Source organism: Haliaeetus albicilla, chromosome 1 (assembly GCF_947461875.1).
Source record: "Haliaeetus albicilla chromosome 1, bHalAlb1.1, whole genome shotgun sequence".
Lineage (NCBI taxonomy): Eukaryota > Metazoa > Chordata > Aves > Accipitriformes > Accipitridae > Haliaeetus > Haliaeetus albicilla.
The window spans coordinates 51,337,410-51,356,642 of record NC_091483.1 but is presented as its reverse complement, the minus strand read 5'-3'; positions in this window follow the sequence as shown (position 1 = coordinate 51,356,642).

The following is a 19,233-nucleotide window of genomic DNA, read 5'->3' as shown; positions in this document are numbered from 1 at the left end:
TTAAGAGCATGTCCCCCTGCACCTTCCCCTTCTAGGTCTGGCTTTGCTCCGCTGGTTGCTGTAGCGCTTTGCAGGACTGTGGACCCCTAGCACTAAAGAACGAAGAGCCTACAGCATCCTCTCGGCATGTGGTAGGAACCTGCTCGTGTGTGTACTTAAAAGCACACCTAATGGACACAAGAGCAGAGCCCTTCGGCCTGTGCCCTCTGCCACGGGCAGCAGGCCTTGCCTGAGTGGCTAAGTGGCAGTGTTGCACGAGGGCCAGGCGCCAGGCCGTGCTGATGCAGCAGTGAAAGCTTCAAGGGAAGCCCATGAAGACAAGCTGGGGAAGCGAAGCTCGTAAGTCAAGCCAGTGCACCAAACTAGGCGCAAATGAGGTTTATGACAATTTTTTCCATCCTGTTAGCCACTTGGCATTCCACAGAGTAACACCTACCTCAGGCTTTCCCCTAGAGGTATAACCACCTTTCTGTCATGCAGTTAACCTACCACCTTCTCAACAGGGACCACTACTGCTTCTTCTTTGGGGAACAGCCTTACTAATACATGTGTGATTAGACTCCCAATTGCAGCAGTAATTTGTATTTAGTCTTTTAGACTGTTGTTTCTACTTCACACTAATGAAGGGGTTTTGTGCCCAAAAGGTTGTCTGCTGATTATATTAGCTGGTCAAATGAAAGATACCATCCCTATCAATCTTGTCTTACACGTACACCTACAGAGATGTTTGCATTGGATTGCTTCCTTTTGGTTTCTGATTTCATTACCTATCTATGTTTGTGAGTTCTCAGCACATCAGAGGTATCTTCTACAAGTAAGAAATGAGAGTCTTATACATGATTAAGTCAAGGCCTTTAAAATTGGTGAAATCATGGCCAGGTGATAAAACTGTGCTTGTAATGCCCCACTGAATGACCCTGGAGTCTGTGGATGACTGCAGGTGTCTTCCACAGATACTTTGGATCCAGGACCCGGCCACTTTTCAACAAAATTCTTTCCAATTCTATCTACATGCCTAACATGACTAACCCCATATTTTTATCTGTGAAGCTGGGGTGGTTACACCTGCTGTGTAAAATGCAAACAACAGTAATGGACTTTCAGGAGTTTTTGGCAAGTCTCCCATTTTGGAGCTTTGGGGAGAAGGCGGTTGGAAGGAGGCATGGGCTTGTCAGCAAAAGCAGTACTTGAATCAAGCTGCTGGTGTGTGTAAATTGAGAATACTTTTTTTGTGTGTTTGGCATGCTGCTTTCCTGCCAGTGTCTTCATCTGTTGCAGTTGTCAGGGAAAGACAGTCTCCTTGATCAGTATTTGGGAAGTGGATAACTTGAAGCAGTGTGTTGCTGTAGTAGACAGTATGTGACTTTATTGATTTATTGACTTACCAGTCCCAGGAACTTGCATCTTGCAATTAGTTCTTCCAGTAAAAGCTGAAAAGATAGGCAGTACAGAAAGCTGCAGGCAATGATGGACAGCTTGCTGACCACTTCTGATCTCTGCATGGAGCTGCAGTCAGGGGAGTATTGTGTTAGCAGTCTTGTATCCAGTCAGGTTGTGAAGGTCCTGGGCATCGTACTGTTTGTGAAGGACCACAGAAGATCCAGATTTCCAAATAGAAGATTGAGATACCTCGCCAGACTACTAGCAAGTCACCCATTGATTTCAGCCTCACCCTCAAGTACATTCTGTTTTCTGTTTTCACATTTCTAGACACTATTGCCAGACGTCTTCTAGAAACCTTTTGACACTGTCTTCAAATTTTCCAACCAATAACAGAATGGTTGTTCCTTATTTTGCTTCCTTGTTTTTGGTGGTAGATGCAAGGGCTTGTTCCCTGTTAAAACATTTTAATCAACTTATTCATATTTTGTTCTACATTCTCATGTCTCCAGCCCTTTGGAAATTAATTGAAGCTAACCTCAGCATCAAGCAATTTTAGCAAATATCGTTATAATTGTATTTGACTCTCATTTTATCATTAAATACTTTTTTGCTGGTTCTAGAGGTATGCCTGTAAGGCAGAAATTTTAGTAAAGGGAATATGAAAAATGAGAGAGCAATTATGTAGGAATTAGAAGAAAGCATGGAGGAAATAAGTGAGGCAAAAAGAATGTCTGTCGGCATACTGATTACTCAGCTTCACCCTTGCATGCTAAGTTGTCCTCCAGTGTTTTTTTGGTTATTTTTTGATTTTATTTTGATTTCTTTCAGGCTTTGAGACTATGGAGAGTAAATCTACAGAGGTTTTCTTAACTTTATTGTTTTCTTTATTGTTTTCTTAACTCTAACTTTAGAACTTTATCTGTGTTAGATCTTATTTTTTGACTGCTTAACTGTGCAACCTTAGCATTTGTGGGGTATTTGTATACTCTTGTCAAAGTGGGCCAGTGTACATTGATACACCATTGCCAGCACTTCAAAGTATACAAGCACTTGCCTGAGAGGGAGGATGGGAGAGAAAAAGGTAATATTTTAGTATGCTATGAAATGAAGATGCCTTAACCACTTTTGGTTAAGAATATAAAGCATTTTCTAAGAAACGTAATAACTTTGAAGTTATTAAGAATTATCCGAGTTAAATTGTTGGGTTTTCTTGTTAAGTTTTAAAAAACAGAAGCAAGTAAAAACAGTTTGTGTTTTAAAATACATACATTTATATCATATGATGGAAGCGCACAGGCTTTATATTTTGCTGTTTGTCCACCAGATGTTGCTATAGCCACAAAAATAAATGCAGATTAAGAAATTTGAAAAAAATGAGTAGTTTTATTTTCATTACAGATCACCCTTACATATCGTGATCCTGGAAAGAATTACACACATGCTTACATTTTTGCATTGGGAATAGTCCCAGTGAGTTCAATTAAGCAACTCATTCTGTGTAAAGTTAAGCATGTTTATAAGCTTTCTTAGGATGGGGCTGTATCAATTATGTTTGCTATTTTCTTTATTTGCTGTTATGTTTTCTTCATTATGAAGAGAAAGAGGGAAAGACAGAAGGACAGAGACCATAAATTTCTAATTTTAAAAGAAATGTAGACTTTTTTCAGGGTCCCATAATGTAAAATATAATTTCCTGTTAATGAATATAATTTTATTTAAAATTCACAGTTTAGATTTCTTCTTTAATTTAGAGACTCCAGCAACAAACAGGCATCACTACAGTATATACAGAAGACAGTAAAACCTTTTCCCGCAGGGCAAAGCGATGCCATCAATCAGAAAACTGTATCTAAAATGGTACCACTTTAGAAAAGCTATTTAAACTCTAATTTGCTAGTTAGTATTTTTGAAATTAAAACATTTCCAAAATGTGCTGGCTATGATTGTTTAAAAAAATAAAACAGTTCATTTTCTTTATGGCAATGGAAATAAATGGAGCCTTTGTGTTTGCAAATGTAAAAAACAAATCACTTTTTTAATGACTGGATTTTCCTGCCAGCTTGGAATTTGCCGCATGTGCACTTTATTTTGAATGCCTGAAGAGTGAAATCATTTGCCGTCTCTCATGCAGATGGGGCAGATTGGCTGAGGTGTCATTTGCAAAATGTGCACTTTCATCATTCGAGTTTGAAGGGGATCATTACAAACAACATTTCCTATAGACACTCAGGATTGATGAAAGTGGAGAGCTGAAACTGAGTGTCCATGAATATAGCCTAGTGTCTTAAGAGCCTGGACCAAAACTTGGGCACTGGAGTTTTCTTCTGTCTTGTTTATTTATGTTAGGAAATATAAAAATACCTCCCCAAACCAGAGAAACTTGAATTAGCTCTCTTGATAGCAGACTTGACAGATAGTTTATATGCTTTTTTTGCTTTCATTTATAAGTATGGGGCCCTTGTGAAATATCTAAGCTGCTGACTGATGTAACAGCCAAGATTGATATAGTTTTGTTTACTCATTTACAGAAGGAGTGAAATCTGATATGAGTTAGAACCAGAGCAACTATATTTTAAATTTTCCCCAGTGGGACAAAGTACATACACTGGAATGTTGTGGTGGTTTCTCATAATGTTCAGAAGCAGTTGTGTGAGACTGTTGAAGCATCCCCAGGACATGATGGTGTATACCACAGTGATGTGACAGAAGTAAATAAAAAGCTAATTTGATTCATGGCATTTTTAATACTGCATGCTGAAAATTCTTTTATTGTAACTTCTAAATTTTAAATGTGACCTGAAATTACCTTTTTTAAAACCTAAAATGTTAGTTTTAGATTTTTAGGACAGGTAAGTAAATATTCTCAAAATGGCATTTCTACTATTCAGCTTATGGTATAGTAGTTAGAGTATTTGGAAAATAGGAAGGGTTTCTCAGCCTCTCAGGGGCAGGAGGGAGTCCCATCTCAGACCCGCTAGTCCTCAGCATCCGTTGTTCAGAGACCCTGTGTTGCTTGTGGCTTCTCAACTTCTTCTGCGTTGCCTGATTACTCCCTCACTTTCCTCCTCCGTCATTCTGTAAAGTTATTGTGGCTAGGTTTTTGTAGCTGGCCAGACCTTCTCAGTGTCTGCTTCTCCAGATACTGAGACACTGCTCTATCGTTTGACAATGGAGGACAGAGCACACACCAAAATCCCTTTCTGTGGGACACTGAGGGAATGCAAGAGAAATGAAAAGGCAGCCATGAATGTACAGGGGTCTCACGCAGATGCCAACTCCATATGGTGTTTACTTGGGCTCAGGCCTTCTCATTTCTGCTTGTCATCCCAAATGCCTTATCATGTGTACTTCTTCCTATTATATTATTCTTTTCCACTAATTGGTCTGATTTTTATCCTGATATATTAAGGAGGTTTTTTGTATGTATATGAACATGTTTGTGTCTCTGCCTATCAGTCTATGTTTCTTTATCAATATTTTTTAACTGGCTAGTTTTGTTCCAGTTTAACAGGCAGGTGGAGGTCGCAACAATAATTGAGCTCTGGTGAGTTCTGAAACTGTTGTTAGGTAAGTAGGAAAAAGACCTATAACTTCCCTGATGGAGGGAGGGGTTGCAATATGAACTCCCATCTTACTAGAGATGGGAGAGAACCCTCACACAGAAAGGAGTCTGTGGGGAAAAACTCCTAGTAAATCATAGGACACTAATGAGTGAAAAATCAAACTGCATTATTTGATTCTGTAAGTTGAGTGTATTTGATGTTTTTTGACATTTCCTGACAAATAGCTAGCATGTTCAATGCAAATGTAGTTGAAAACTCCTTTCCTTATTCACTGGTACTGTATGGCAAATGTGGAGTCAACTATAAATTAAACACAATAGGATTTTTGTGGCAAGTTACCTGCTTTGTACTATGTGTTCATACGCAGACTTCTCTCTCTGGGACACGCTTTTTTCTTGCCTCCAGTGAGCCTTGTTTCCCTTGTTATATGTGGTTGATTTTGTTTATCTCATTAGGAAAGCCACAGGATCCATGGGGAAAGATTTGCCGTTTCATGTATATGTAGCACTGTTGCAGTTGTTCTCTGTTAGCCTATAATCAAGTTTAATTTAAATACAGTTTCTAACTAGTGCTGTTTTTTTTATTGAGTGTTTCAAAAAAGGTTTCTTCCTTTTTGTATTTCTTTTGTGACTTAGTAAGAAATAAACAGGTGGTTTTGCATGGTCTAGGAAGGGTGTACTCAGCTTCACAGCATTCCTTCCAAGAAGTGGCCTACCGAGGGTACACCCCGCCACACCCTCCCTACCCCCCCCCCCCCCCCAAGAGTTTGTGACTTCCTGTTGGGCTATATATTCTTCTTACTCCATGTCCTCTGAGACTACATGGGTGTCCTTTATAATTTCAATGAGATATGAATTGGCAGGACTTAAAAGGAGAATGAATCCATGGCAGGGTGTTCATTTTCAGTGCTGCTGTCCTCCTGGCCATAAAACTGTACACTTTTTCTTTGTAAATTATGTTTCCTCTCCCCCAGGACTGTCATATCATTTCTTTCTGCATTTTTTTTTTCTAACAGGACCGGAGCATTTACCTGCTATGATTGTTTTCATTGCCCATTTGAATTTGAAGAGCTCTTCTAAATGATTTTCCTCTCTTACCTTCCATAGCTCCTGATTCTGTGTAATTTGTCCTGAATGCAGATGCTCTTCCACAAAAAGGCAATTTTTCCTAATGCAGTGGCAGTGAATGTCTTGTAAAAAATGCTTTTGAATGGACTTAGCAGTTGTGGAGGTGGAAGGGAGACCTCTAGACTATTGCATATCGAATAGGTGTAGTCTAGGCAAAGACAGAAAAAGCTTTTTGCTCTGGAGGGAATTCTGAGCTGTTCATTATCCCTGTCCACTCACTTCCTTGTAAATGTGTAAAATGTAAGTGACAGTGGTTCCACTTGTGGATTTTTTTTCCCCTTCTTAGGCCAAATATAAAAGAGAAATACACTTAACTCCTGCTCATTTGTGAGGACCTCACTCAGACTGTCCTACTTGTTTTTTCATTGAGAGAGCTTCCAAATAATGACAATATTTTTAGATTTTGAGATAGTTAAAGAGATGAAAGACAAATGTAGAACTTCCTGTTCTTCACCTTAATCAGGACTACCATCAGTATCTCATTGTACTTTTGTTTTTAATTTTGCCTATCACCTATCTAGTAAGTCTGGTTTTCCCAGCTTTTTGTGTTATGCTTTCTAAAAGCAGCACAAGCAGAACAAAACAGGTTCCGAGTTTACAATCATCCCCTCCTTCTTGACATTAGGAAATAAAGTTTCTAACCCATAGCACAGTATATGGAGACTCTTTTGAAATATGGCAGCCAGAGATGGCAGCATTCACCATCCTAATGCAGCTTGACTTTTTTTTAAAGCTTCAGTAACTTGAATGAATGAATGACATCAGATTTTTAGCTTCCCCTGAAAAAATACAATGCAATCCAGAATTCCTGTCCCTCATGGTTATGAAGAGGACACATAAAACCTGATTGTAAGGGTTTAAATATTTGAAAGGTAGAACAAAAGAAGACCATATCTATTGTTTTTTAAAATACTGCTTTTAAAGCCATTGTTGTGTTTTTTAGCCTGACTAATGATTGTTGAGTGCTTCGAGTTGGCAACATCTGTTGGCTTGTGTCCTGTCACAGCAGGTAAGCGCGTGGGAGTTGAAACTGCTGATCTTCCCATATTCTGATCCTGAGAGAAAAGGAGAGGGAACATTTCAGTATGTATCAGCTGCTTTCAGGCTGTTTTCCCCACAACATACTCTCAATGTACGTCAGTGCTTTTCTTACAGTCTAGGTGCAGCATGAACTATTTTTTCACAATTAAGCTTTATTTTGCTGAAGGGGTCTCTCCTGCTCCTGAAAATCCCAAATCTAATTTGCCAAAGATAAAAACAGTCTTTTTGCTGTCACAGCTTCATGAAACTATGTTGTGACAAGGCATGATCTGGTTTAGATCTTAAAAGGTGAAGTCTGTGGGACTGGCTAAGGTGTTTCAGTGCATCCCAGAATACTGGGTGGCTGGAGTGGAGTCCTAGGGAATAATGCAGGCAGAATTTCTGGCATGTGCAAAAGACGGGGTGTAATTTATACAATTAACTTCTTAATGGAGCACTGAGCCATATCCATACTGTTCTTTGGCCTGTTTCGGGGGTTGACTGCTTAGGGGTGTATATGAGGATCTGCTGTAACCGGTCCAGAGCACTTGACCTGAAATTCTCCCAGACCTACTTCAGGTGTTTAGTCCTGTGGTGGGTAGGAATCATTCTCAGATCTGGTTACGCTGGGCTCCAGGGGAATAATTCAGCATTGGTAAGGTCCATTGTTGCTGTTGTCTTTGTTGCAGATGACCAAGATCTAGCTCAGGTTTCATCGCTGCCTGAGGTATCAAGAATTGCCATATCTAGGAGGTACAAAATATCTAGCTCTGCTGAATCCATGAATGGGACATGCATTTTTCTCCAGTATCCAGTGGAAAGCCACAAGTAGTCTAGTTGAAAGAAATACCATACTGCCCAGGGCCACAGCAGTAGCAATGGACAATCTATGGATCTGTGGTCAGATACATAGGCTATGCACACCATAGCCATGCACCTCATTTTCCCCTGGAGACAGATAGATTCACTCTGTTCTAAGCAAGGCAAGCAGTCTGTCCCAGCAAGTTCAGAGGCCCCCTCACCCAGGGACCAGACGTGAGAAGATGGCAAGTGCAGCTGCCTGACGTTAGAGTGAAAAAAGAACAGAGTGATGTTTTTGAGGTTTTTTTTTCCCAAATGGCATGAAATTCAGGGAACAGGTTCATGTTGTTTAAATAGACCAGGTTTTTTAGTGTAAAAATAATTTTGGTAGTCTTGTGGTGTGAGGCAAGAAGTGAGTCCTGGAAGCCAGGCCACTCTTAATAGTCCTTCAGTGCTCCTTTGCTGTGCTGGGACATTAAAAGAAGAGCGGATGTGTATGCATAGGTCAGGCTTCTTCTCAGGGGCTGACCGAGCATGTAAAGGACAGCCCTTTTTGGTAGCAGTGTATAATTTGCAAGGTCCACAACCACATAATATTTTCAAATATTGTTTGAAACTATTCACAGTAGTTTACTGCAGCAGTCTGGAAAGCTTCAGCGTCAGTTCAGACTTGCTGTACTCCTATGTCATACTTGGGTTATGGCCTAAGACAGATTACTCACAGGAAGACAACAAACATAAACACTGACCACATTGTGACCTGACTGTTAAAGGCAATGAGAAACAAAAGCACCCTGTGGAATCAACATGAGTCCAAGGCAATACAGTCATTAAAAATCAAGGGTTTGTAGCAGTGTAAGAGCCAGCTTACCCATACCCATGCAAACAAATAAAGCATTTGTCCACCAAGTGACAGTGACAACTCTAAAAAGGGAAAAATGGAAAGAGAGCTGTCAGGCTCTTGGATGCTATGTGATTGCTTCCTTGCTTTACCTAGCAACTATCTCATCCTTCAGACCTGAACGTGGCAGGTCTTTTCTCCCTCTGCTTCTTGGGGTGTGAGTGCTGATAAGACATGCTAAGAATATTTGGAGGTGCCATCTCTTGTTTCCTCTCCTGCATGTGGAGGCATGTGACAAGACTCCCCAGACTTGGTGCCAGTGATGTGTATTTTTGAAAGAACATCTAAAAAGCAGCTATGGCTTCAAATGTGATGCTAGATTGAGAAGCAGTCATCCATTTGATCAGTTCTGCTCTCTCCAGCAGATAGATACATACTAAGACTGGATATCAAATCTACATTGGCTGTGGTGATCCTGGGTTTGTCCGTGTCAGATTTGCTGCCATGACTACAACTTCTAAAAGGCTGACTGCTTGAGTGTTTACCAGCTTTTGCACCTTACTCTGCTCTCCTCTGAAGTTGGTGAACTTCAGGGTAAATTAAGTTTAAGCCTTGGTACCAGTTTTCACAGAGGGGCATGTCCATGTGGGAGTGCAATTCAGAGGAAAGTCATCTGGAGGTGATGTGGTTTCCTAAAGGTTACCTGTGAGTCCCTTGGTAGTGGAAAGAGGAAGAGCAGCTGGAGGCATCTTTTTTTTCAAATGCCCCCTTTGATGTTGGTTACAGAGTGCTTGTTTTATCTGGATGCATGGTACTGTCTTATGCCTCCACAAAGCATCTCCCTGTAGAGAGGCTAGGGAAGAGTCCTGGCTGGATTGGTGACATGGTTTTGGCTACTGCTGGGGTTGTGGTCTGCTCTTGCATGAGAAATGAAATGTAGCCATCCTCTCGGGTGATGTTTGAAGGGTCAGATCCTTGGTCTCCTGTTTCTTCCTCCTCCTGAAGGGTAGTAAGATTCCCTACACAGGCTGCATGCTGTATGGTGCCTTCATTCATCCCTGAAGCATACTCAGCCCACAGAAGTTTTGCCTTTTATCTCTTCCCGTCTCCCATAAAAGAGCTACAGGCATATCTCCATTTCATTTTTTAACATTAATTTGGCATGGCTTTTAAATCTGTTACAATCCTGAGAACTGAACCAGGCAGTTTCCTCAGTTGTGTGCCAGTTTTTGGACGCTAGGACGTGTCCACCTGGCTCAGAGACAGATCCCTAGTGCTGGGATCACGCAGTGCCTCAGGCTATTGTCTCAGAACTGTTAAATGGTATTGTGAGTTTCTTTTTGAGAGGTTGTGTACTTTGCATGTACCATAGGATGTGATGGGCAGGTGGAGATGGAAACAGAGTGTCAAAAGTGAATCCATGCCCCAGCTCCGACTTGTGGGGAAGATATTGGCAGACTTTAAATGCTGAAGTCAGTGAGCAGGTGGAGAATGGAGTCATGAGAATACTAATGAAGGTACGTTTATGGGGCTGTTTAGGTTCCAGTGAAATACCGGTAATTTAACTAGAACATTACATGGAGAGGATTCAGCCCTTTAGTCATACCAGTAAAAATGACGTGGATCTTGAGGCAAAACGTTTCAACCTAAAATAGAAACAAGGAAAAGGACAGTATGTGATTGGATTAGTATTGCTCATATTTATGAGCTGCAGCTAGCAGCAGAGAAGTCCTCATGTAGATTTGTATTTTCTCTTAAAGAGAAGTTGTAAAGGCGAAGAAGTGTTTCTGAAGTGTTTTGAAAGTTCATGCAGAAGACTCGTTTGCCTACTGTATAGCTAACTTTCTAGCTCTATAATTTTATGCATCACATCATGATTAAACAGGGTAATGCAGACCTATGAATCAGCCCTATTTGTCTTTTCCTTTATTTCATTGACTGCACAGAGAGGGTATGTATTATGGAAAGTTCAGATCAAAAACCTATTCTGTAGCCTAGTTAGAACCCAGCCCCCTGGCAAGCACTCAGTATTTTGCCACAGGTGGTGCATGCAGTTGATAGTGGGCTGATTGGTTTGTAGTTCCTTGCATCTTCTCTTACCTCCCTTAGAAGACCAATAAGGGCATTATTCTGTTTTTCCAGTGTTGTGCAAAGCAAAACAATGAATGTTGAATCAATAAAATAGTCCACGGTTTAACTGCTCTAAGGCAAAAAGAGGCAATTTAGAACTATAAATTATTTATTTTTCTTAAAGCATTTTAGTGGCATCATCTTTTGTGTTTTACTTGAAATATCATTTGGATCCCCTTTATGTGAAATGCTTTATTTGAAGCTTTTTTCAGATTGTTTAATAGATTAGTTTTAGTAGTGAGCCAGTTGGAGTTAATCAATTGAGAACAACTGTACAGAGGGTCTCTAAGCTAGGCTGGATTTGGAGGGTTTAATTTTAATCATAGTCTGAGCACTACAGCTGCTTCATGTTTGTTTAGTAATAGAGTTGATGAGCGGCTAATTTGAAAGGAAAGCTCAGGCACAGGTGTGAAATTCCTCACAAGTATAACAGAACTGGCCCTGAATGTAGGAAGATGGTGCTGAACATACTGTTCTGCAGTAAGTCAAAGACTTGGGTTTTGGTTTTTTTTTTTAAATATTTCTAAACTAGCACACTTGACATAAATTCTTTGACCCAAACATCCTTCACCTTTTTATCATACCACTTAAGCGATCATCCAGTATGTCATAGACAGGATTTGATACCCTGCTCTGTCTGGTTTTGAATCTGTATCTTCTGGTTCCAGGATTTGAGGCCTAGTGACACCAGTGCTCTGAGTAGGGCTTTCATTTTTTCCATATGATGTTATTACAGTTTGCCTAGAAAAACTAATATCAATTTGAATTGAGGAGCACCAGTTACTACTGTCCATTCTATATACATATAGAGGATGCAGAGGTGTGAATCCTCACCAGGGCTAGTTGCCTCCATGGACCTTGGGGGAGGATGTAACTTCTGAAGAAAGTCAGAATTGAAAACATCTTCTCTGGCATTTCTGATGCACCAGGTTATGAGCTCTGTGGGCAGTGTGTTTAGTCCTAGTAAATTCTACTGTTAGCTTAGTAAAGGTTCTGATTTGTGATCCCTGTCATGCTTGCTGTGATCACTCTAGTGCTCCTTTAGCAGTTACTGCAAGTCATAGCTCACAGATGAGGATATTGACTTTAACAACCATCTTAACATTACATGAGCATACAGGCTACCAAGTTGTGGAAGCTGAGGAGGTAACACGTGATGTGCTCTGTTCCCTATACTACAAGGTTGGTAAGCTCTGGTAAAGGTAGCTGTGGCAGATGAAGGGGCTGCTGTTCACAGATACTGCTGTCAGCATTGACCACTTCTGCAGTTAGGCCTCGGATGCTTTCCATGGGGCAGGATTCTCTAGGAAGGCAGGATGTGTGAGACAAGTGTAACACAATTGCTGTTGCAATGTGGGAGTTCTTTTGTGCAGCCAGTCCCAAAGCTCCAATTTATAGCAAGCTAACATGGAGGAAAGAGCTGGATGAGATTCAAGAAAACGTCAGGAGAAGTTTAGAATAGTCCTAGCAGATTTTGACCAGGGTATATAAAAAACTGAGCTGGTTCTCTAGTTCTGAAGCCTGGGGACAAACCCATATAGGTGAAGTATTCTTCAAATTCACACAGAAAGCAGGAAAACACCTTAAAACTTTAGTTATTTTAATGACCTCTACATTTTCTTTGTAAGATCACAAGCAGAAATACTGTGCATTGCTATTCTAGTAAGAATTTCCATGTGCTCCAAAAAGATGGGCCCAGTCTTGGAGGTTCAAAACCATCACCAGATTGTGTGGATAATAAATCAGTTCTCTGGCTTCTTTGAATGAATTAAAACTGAAGTTCTTAAAATGTTTTATTATTAATGGGGAATGTTACTTACATTTCTGTTAGGTGCATTAGATGTTAGTATCCATCTTATTACAAATGGTACACAAGATGAAGGTATACAGGGATACACGGTTATTTTGAGACTATGCAAGTCAGTGACAAGGTGAGGAAGGGATGCAAAAAAAATCTTGATTTTAGTATTCTGTTGAAATAATGAGATTCACTGTATTTCCCATTGCAAAGTCATGCAAGTTTGGAGTTCACTGAACATTAATATTAACTGTATTTGAGATGAAGAAGAATGAGGAGAAAGATATACTTTTTCAATTATAGGAACCTGAGTTGCTGCTGCTGCTAATTGATTTGGTTAAAAAATACTTGTCTGCTCTGTAAGAGCTGCTTCTGTGATTTGAAACAACTTGTTCAGATACTTTTCTAGCTGTGGGTTAACAAGGTGAATCATGGATTCCATAGTGCCTTCATATTGTCCAACACTGATAGAAGAGGGAAAAAATAATAATTTTTTTCCAGCTCTCTTGATACTGCTGGTTGTTACGGTTATTGTGCTGGCACAGAATTGATTTAATTTCACAGAATTTCCTTCATTTTACAAAAATGGAGAAACTGATTTTGCTGACATTTTAGTTTCACAATGCCTGCTTTTCTTAGAGAAAACCACTGTGCTCTGAAAGGCATTGGATGCAGTAGGAAGAATAACATCCTGTGCCTGGAAGGCATTGTAAGCCACCGGAATCAATCCAAGAACCTTATCAAGTACAAGTAAACAATAAAATGAAACCCATTTATCTGAACCTGCAGTACAAATGTACGATATAAGGAGTGCTCATTTAACCCTGTCAAAGCCAGCACAGCAGCAGGAGAAAGTTTTGGTTTTTTTTCCCTCCCAGTTTCTCTTGTATTCTTGTATGATGCTAGGCTTGCGGGGAGGGAAGGAGTGTGTGCATGTGTGTATCTCTGTGCACAGACACACATATAGGTGAACGTACAAACCATCTTCTGTTTCAAATAGAAAAATCAAAATCTTGTGTTTAATTAAGGTTTAGAGAACTAATGCACCAACACACACACAAAAAGGGTTGTTTTTCACGTGATTTCTGACTGCTAGTATAAAAATAAAAAAAAACAATTTTGGATGCTTTCTTAAATAACCTTGTCTGTGTGACTTGCTTTACAATAAGAAAGACTAGATGGAGCCTGTGTATTTTTGAATTAATATCTGAAAAGCAGCTATGACTTCAAATGTGATGCTAGATTGAGAAGCAGTCATCCATTTGATCAGTTCTGCTCTCTCCAGCAGATAGATACATAGTAAGTCTGGATATCAAGTCTACATTGTCTGTGTTGATCCTGGGTTTGTCTTTATCAGACTTACTGCCATGACTACAACTTCTAACAGGTTGACTGCCTGAGTGTTTACCGGCTTTTGCACCTTACTTTGCTCTCTTCTGTTGCTGAACTTGAGTCTAAATTAAGTTAGTTTAGATATGACTTTTAGTGACTGTGCTTTTACAAAGCCCAAACATAGTGATAGGTTTTTAGATGCAGCGCAGATGCTTTTCAGTATGCTGTTGGTAGAGTAGCTGTTTGGCTAGAGACTCTAGGGTCTGGAAATTTTTTTAGCTATGACTAATACTAGTAAACAACATTAATAAAAGTGAGTTTTACAGTATCTTTTATTAGTACTTGCATTCCAGGATGTTTTTTCTGCCTGATGGCACTGAAACAATAAGACATTGTGTTATTTTATCTTAATTTCATTGAGTAAGAGGGCATTGTGGTCCTGGGCAACCTGCTCTAGCTGGCCCTGCTTGAGCATGGGTATTGGACTCAAAGGGCTGGATCTCGAGAGATTCCTTCTGACTTAAACGATTCTGTGACTATAAAACAGGAGATCAGAGAAAGTAACTATGGATTAAGTGATCATTAGTAAATTTAGTTTAAATTCAATGGAAGAGTAATAGTTGGTTTTTCACTTTCAAACAGAAAATACATAGTACCTTTAGCTATCCTGAAGAACTGAGGAACTTGAATATGGAGAATGCCTGTAATTGCTGAATGTATTGGGAAAATTTATCCCAATTAAGAGGAAAAAACTAAGACATTTAGCTGGAGAGAACTTAGAAATTAAGGGGAAGAAGATGAAGACTTACACAGGTGAAGATAAAGGATCCTGTAGGTTTAGCACCCCAGAACTAACCGTATGCTTTCTCAGTAAAAATAGTGACATTGAGGTGAGAGGGATAATTGAAGGAGAGCATGTAAATTCAAGTGCCTGTAAACAGGCTAGAAATTTAAGTTGTTAGTACACTCAAGTGGGATTGATGAGGTAATTTCCATCTCAGAATTCTCAGAACTGTTGTAGCTTCAATAGCAAATATTTTAAACAAAGCAAAGGGGTGTTCCAGAGGTCAGCATAGTTAAAAATGAAGAATTATTTGAGAAGCAGGCAAAAGTCATCATGAAAACTGCAGGTCATTAAAACTGTCCACGATGGCCTTCAAGCCTACAGACAGAAATGCAGTTTAAAGATGTGGATTAAAATGCTACAGTGGTTTTTGAAAGGTAGATCGCATAAAATTAATGTTACTACTTTCTTTGACTTGGTACCAGATTTTCTAAATGAAGGTGATATATCAGATCTCATCTATTTGGATTTCATTACAGAATTTAATATAGTAACACGTAATAAATGATGGCTTAAATTAGAGAAGGAAGTGGTTAACCTGAAAAGTGTTGCTAATGTAAAAAAAGAAAGAAAGAAGAAAGAAAAAAAAAAGATAAATATCGGGAAGGATGAATATCACTGTGGAGTTCCTGAAAAGGCCTTACCTGAAACACTGTGTGCAGTTCTGGTCACTCGTATTCAATAAAGAGAAAGTGAAAATTGAAAAAGTGCAAAGAATTGCTCTTAGAATAATGAGGAAAATGGAGGACATATAAGAAGAAAAGTGAAAGGGCTTGACTTGTTTAGCCTAGTAAAATGAAGGCTGAAAGGGGGATTTTACAGTTTTCTGTTAATATATCAGGTGGTAAGCAGAAAAGAGGAATTAGAAAAGGTAAAGTTATGATGAGAGTAGGTGGTGATAAGGTGATCAGTAATAAATGTAAGTGGAAAGTAGAAGAACAACTAACTGCTTTTAGGACGGAGTTTGGAAAGTTTCTAAAAGGCATTCCTCGTGGGATACCCATGGTATCAAGGGAATGAACTTAATGACCCTGGGTAAGTTTTTCCCCATTTGTGTTCACATACATGATTCTGACGAGAATTTTGACAGAGAAATACCTCCTTTTGTTTTCCAAATCAGTACCAGAAGGCAGGTAGGCTGTTGGGCATTACACGTTTGTTCTATCATTTTCACAGTTTAATCAGCAATATAATTTTGATCTGGTAACATCTAAATGTATGATTTTGAATATGCTATAACATTTGACTTCTTCAGAAAGCAAAATAGGTATAGCAGAAATTTAATTGTCCCAGCTCTAGTAGTTATTATTTAAAATGACATATCTTACTGTGTAATAAATTTTGAATAGACAATGGGAAGATGAGATTTTCTGGTTTTGTTTCTTGGTTATAACCAAGTCATAAACACTTGGAATGGGGATTTGGTACAAATAAAACACCTTGTAAAATTTTTGATGCAGATGAGAAAAATAGTATATATCCATAGATCATCTGTATCCAATTACAGAAATTACTTAAAGATTTGGATGAAATTTTAGATGCTCACTATTTTGTCCCCTCAAAGCAAGCAGTAAATGTAACAAACATGTTCATTGATGATGCAGCTGTGAGTAGCATATGTATAATTATAGGTAAAGCTATATGGGAAAAATATTTGTCAAATGATATAAATCAAGGTAAATGCTGAATATGTTCCAAATAGAAGTATCTATTGAATGGAAGAATATGGTGTGTCTAAGGAATATACAGTAAGTGCCATTTTTGTGGTTAATCTCTACTGCTAATAGGAAAAGAAGGATCCATGATGGTGAAGTGTCCCAAGAAACCCAGTCTGTAAAAGTACTTAAGGACCTGTGGCAGGTTGACCTTGGCGACTGCCAGTTGCCCACCCAGCCACTCTTTCACTCCACCTTCTCAACAGGACAGGGGAAGAAAATAAGATGGAAAAACTTGTGGGTTGAGATAAAGACAGGGAGATCACCCGTTACTATCATGGGCAAAATAGATTTGACTTGGAGAAAGTTTATTTAATTTATTGCCAATTAAAAATAGAGTGGGATGGTGAGACACAAAGACAAAACTAAAAACACTTTCCCCCCACCCCCCTCTCCTTGCCAGGCTCAACTTCACTCCTTCATTCCCGACTCTTCTACCTCCTCCCCACCCTGAGTGATGCAGAGGGATGGAGAATTGTGGCATTGTGGTCAGTCCAACAGAGTTTGTCTCTGCTGCTCCTTCCTCCTCACGCTTTTCTGTCCCATGGGCTACAGTCCTTCGGGAAGAGATTGCTCCAGCCCGGGTCCCTCATGGGCCGCAGTTCCTGCCAGAAGCCTGCTTCAGTGTAGGTTCTCTGTGGGCTGCAGCTTCATTCAGGGCACATCCACCTGCTGCAGTGTGGTCCTCCACGGGCTGCAGGGGCTACCTGCTTCACTGTGGTGCCTTTCATGGGCTGCAGGGAAATTCTGCTTCACCATGGTCTTCAGCACAGGCTACTGTGGAATCTTTGCTCCCTCCTTCTCCGCTGACCTTGGTGTCTATGGCAGTTTTTCTCACTCCTCTGTCTCACAACTACTGTGCATTGTTTTTCATCCTTTCTGAAATATGTTATCATGGAGGTGCCACCAGCTTGGCTGATGTCCTCAGCTATGTCCTACAGTGGGTCTGGTTTAGAGCTGGTTCTGTCCACAACAGGGGCAGTCCCTGGTTTCTCCTCACAAAGGCCACCCCTTGCCATGTAAAACCAGTACAGGAACATCTCCTTAGGCCTCTGACACCTGAAAAAAAACCAAAAGCAACTTGGAATAATAGCCTGAAAACAAAACCAAACAAAAAAGACAACTGACATATGCTGGTGTCTTTTCTAGAGCTCCCAGCATTTTGTTGATGCTATCAATGTGAAAACCAAGAATTAAAATAATTTTGCTGTTAATATGGTCCTCTGTCTTAAACTTTGCCATCCATCCCTATTTTCTATACTGGCAATGAAGCTACAATACCTGCTCTTGGGAATGTTACGGTAGAAAAGAATCTGGCATAAATTGAAGTAGTCCCCTTAACAGCAAAGAAAACATGCCACATTAGAGTAGCTCTAGAAAAAGGTGTTAAAAAGGCAATACACTGGATTACTGAACATTATTAGAGAAGTAAGAAAATTAAATACTTTCCCTGGTGCTTATTTCTACAAACAATTTTTGGCATTAATCAGTCCCCATTCTTTTCTTTCCTGGCAAAAATTGTAGGTTATTTTTTTTTTGTTTGTACACAGGAGTAGTTGTGAAGAGCTGTTTTATGTAACACTGTCAGAAATTGCTTCACAATTTGTAGTCTTTTCAAGTCTGGGATCTTCTCTTTCTGTATGGTGCTATTAGAATGTGTGGCACTTAAACGTATAGCAATAATAATAAAATGAAGGGCTTGAGTTCTCTTCATTTGAAAGCTATTACTTTGCAAATGAAGTTCCATTCTCCTCCTGGTAACTTATTTTGTAGATGGGGAACAGCTGAGACCGCTGCAAGTATGCACACAAACACTGTATGTAATATGTATTTTCCCAAACATATTGCAAATGGAAGAAATTTTATTTTTGTCCTTTTGGAATTATGTGTTTTGAAGACAGTTGGTATTAGAAGGCACTTAAACCTAATACAGGCAAACAGTGAGGATTTCACACTGTCATTTGGATAAACTGTATTTGATAAGTAAGTCAGTTATCATACTTAGTGAGTCCTAACAGTTTGAAACACATGGCTTTGGTCTCTTATCTACTTTAAGTAAACTCTAGTTTAAAAATTGCTTTGCATGCAGCAGTACTAAGTATACAAATTCTGAGTTAAAGGGAATAGTTGGTATTCTCGGGAGGATTACCCCCAAAAGCTGTTAAAGCTCTCTGCTATCTTATGACACATCTGTTTTTTCAGTTGTGGGAATAAACTGAAATGTTTGGGCAGCAGTTTATTTTTCAGAATGATTTGTGAACCTGAACTATAGAGTTCAAGTATAATTTTTATCTTTCATGCTTTTGTTGTGCTTAGGTACCAAACCAACAAAAATCACTGCTTTCTTTTCTCTCTGACCTTCAGGTGAAATAACTGAAGACATACAGAGATACATTAAGAGACTTTTAACAGATGTTTTAAAGTATTATTTTGCAGATTTTTTTCCCCTAACAAGTCAGTTTTCCCCAAGTTGAATGGTTGAGACAGAGGTATTTCCTTTGCTCTCTTATCAAGGTAGGTGGAAGTGATTAGAGCAAATTCTGTCATCAGTTCCTAGTGTTATACTTTTATCTTCAGTCCCTAATAGGTTGGTCATGTCAGCACACACTCTAGGTCAGACCTTGATCTCTTCAGGCAGCCGTAGGCCACCCATGTGCTCAGAGAGATGAGGTGAGGTAG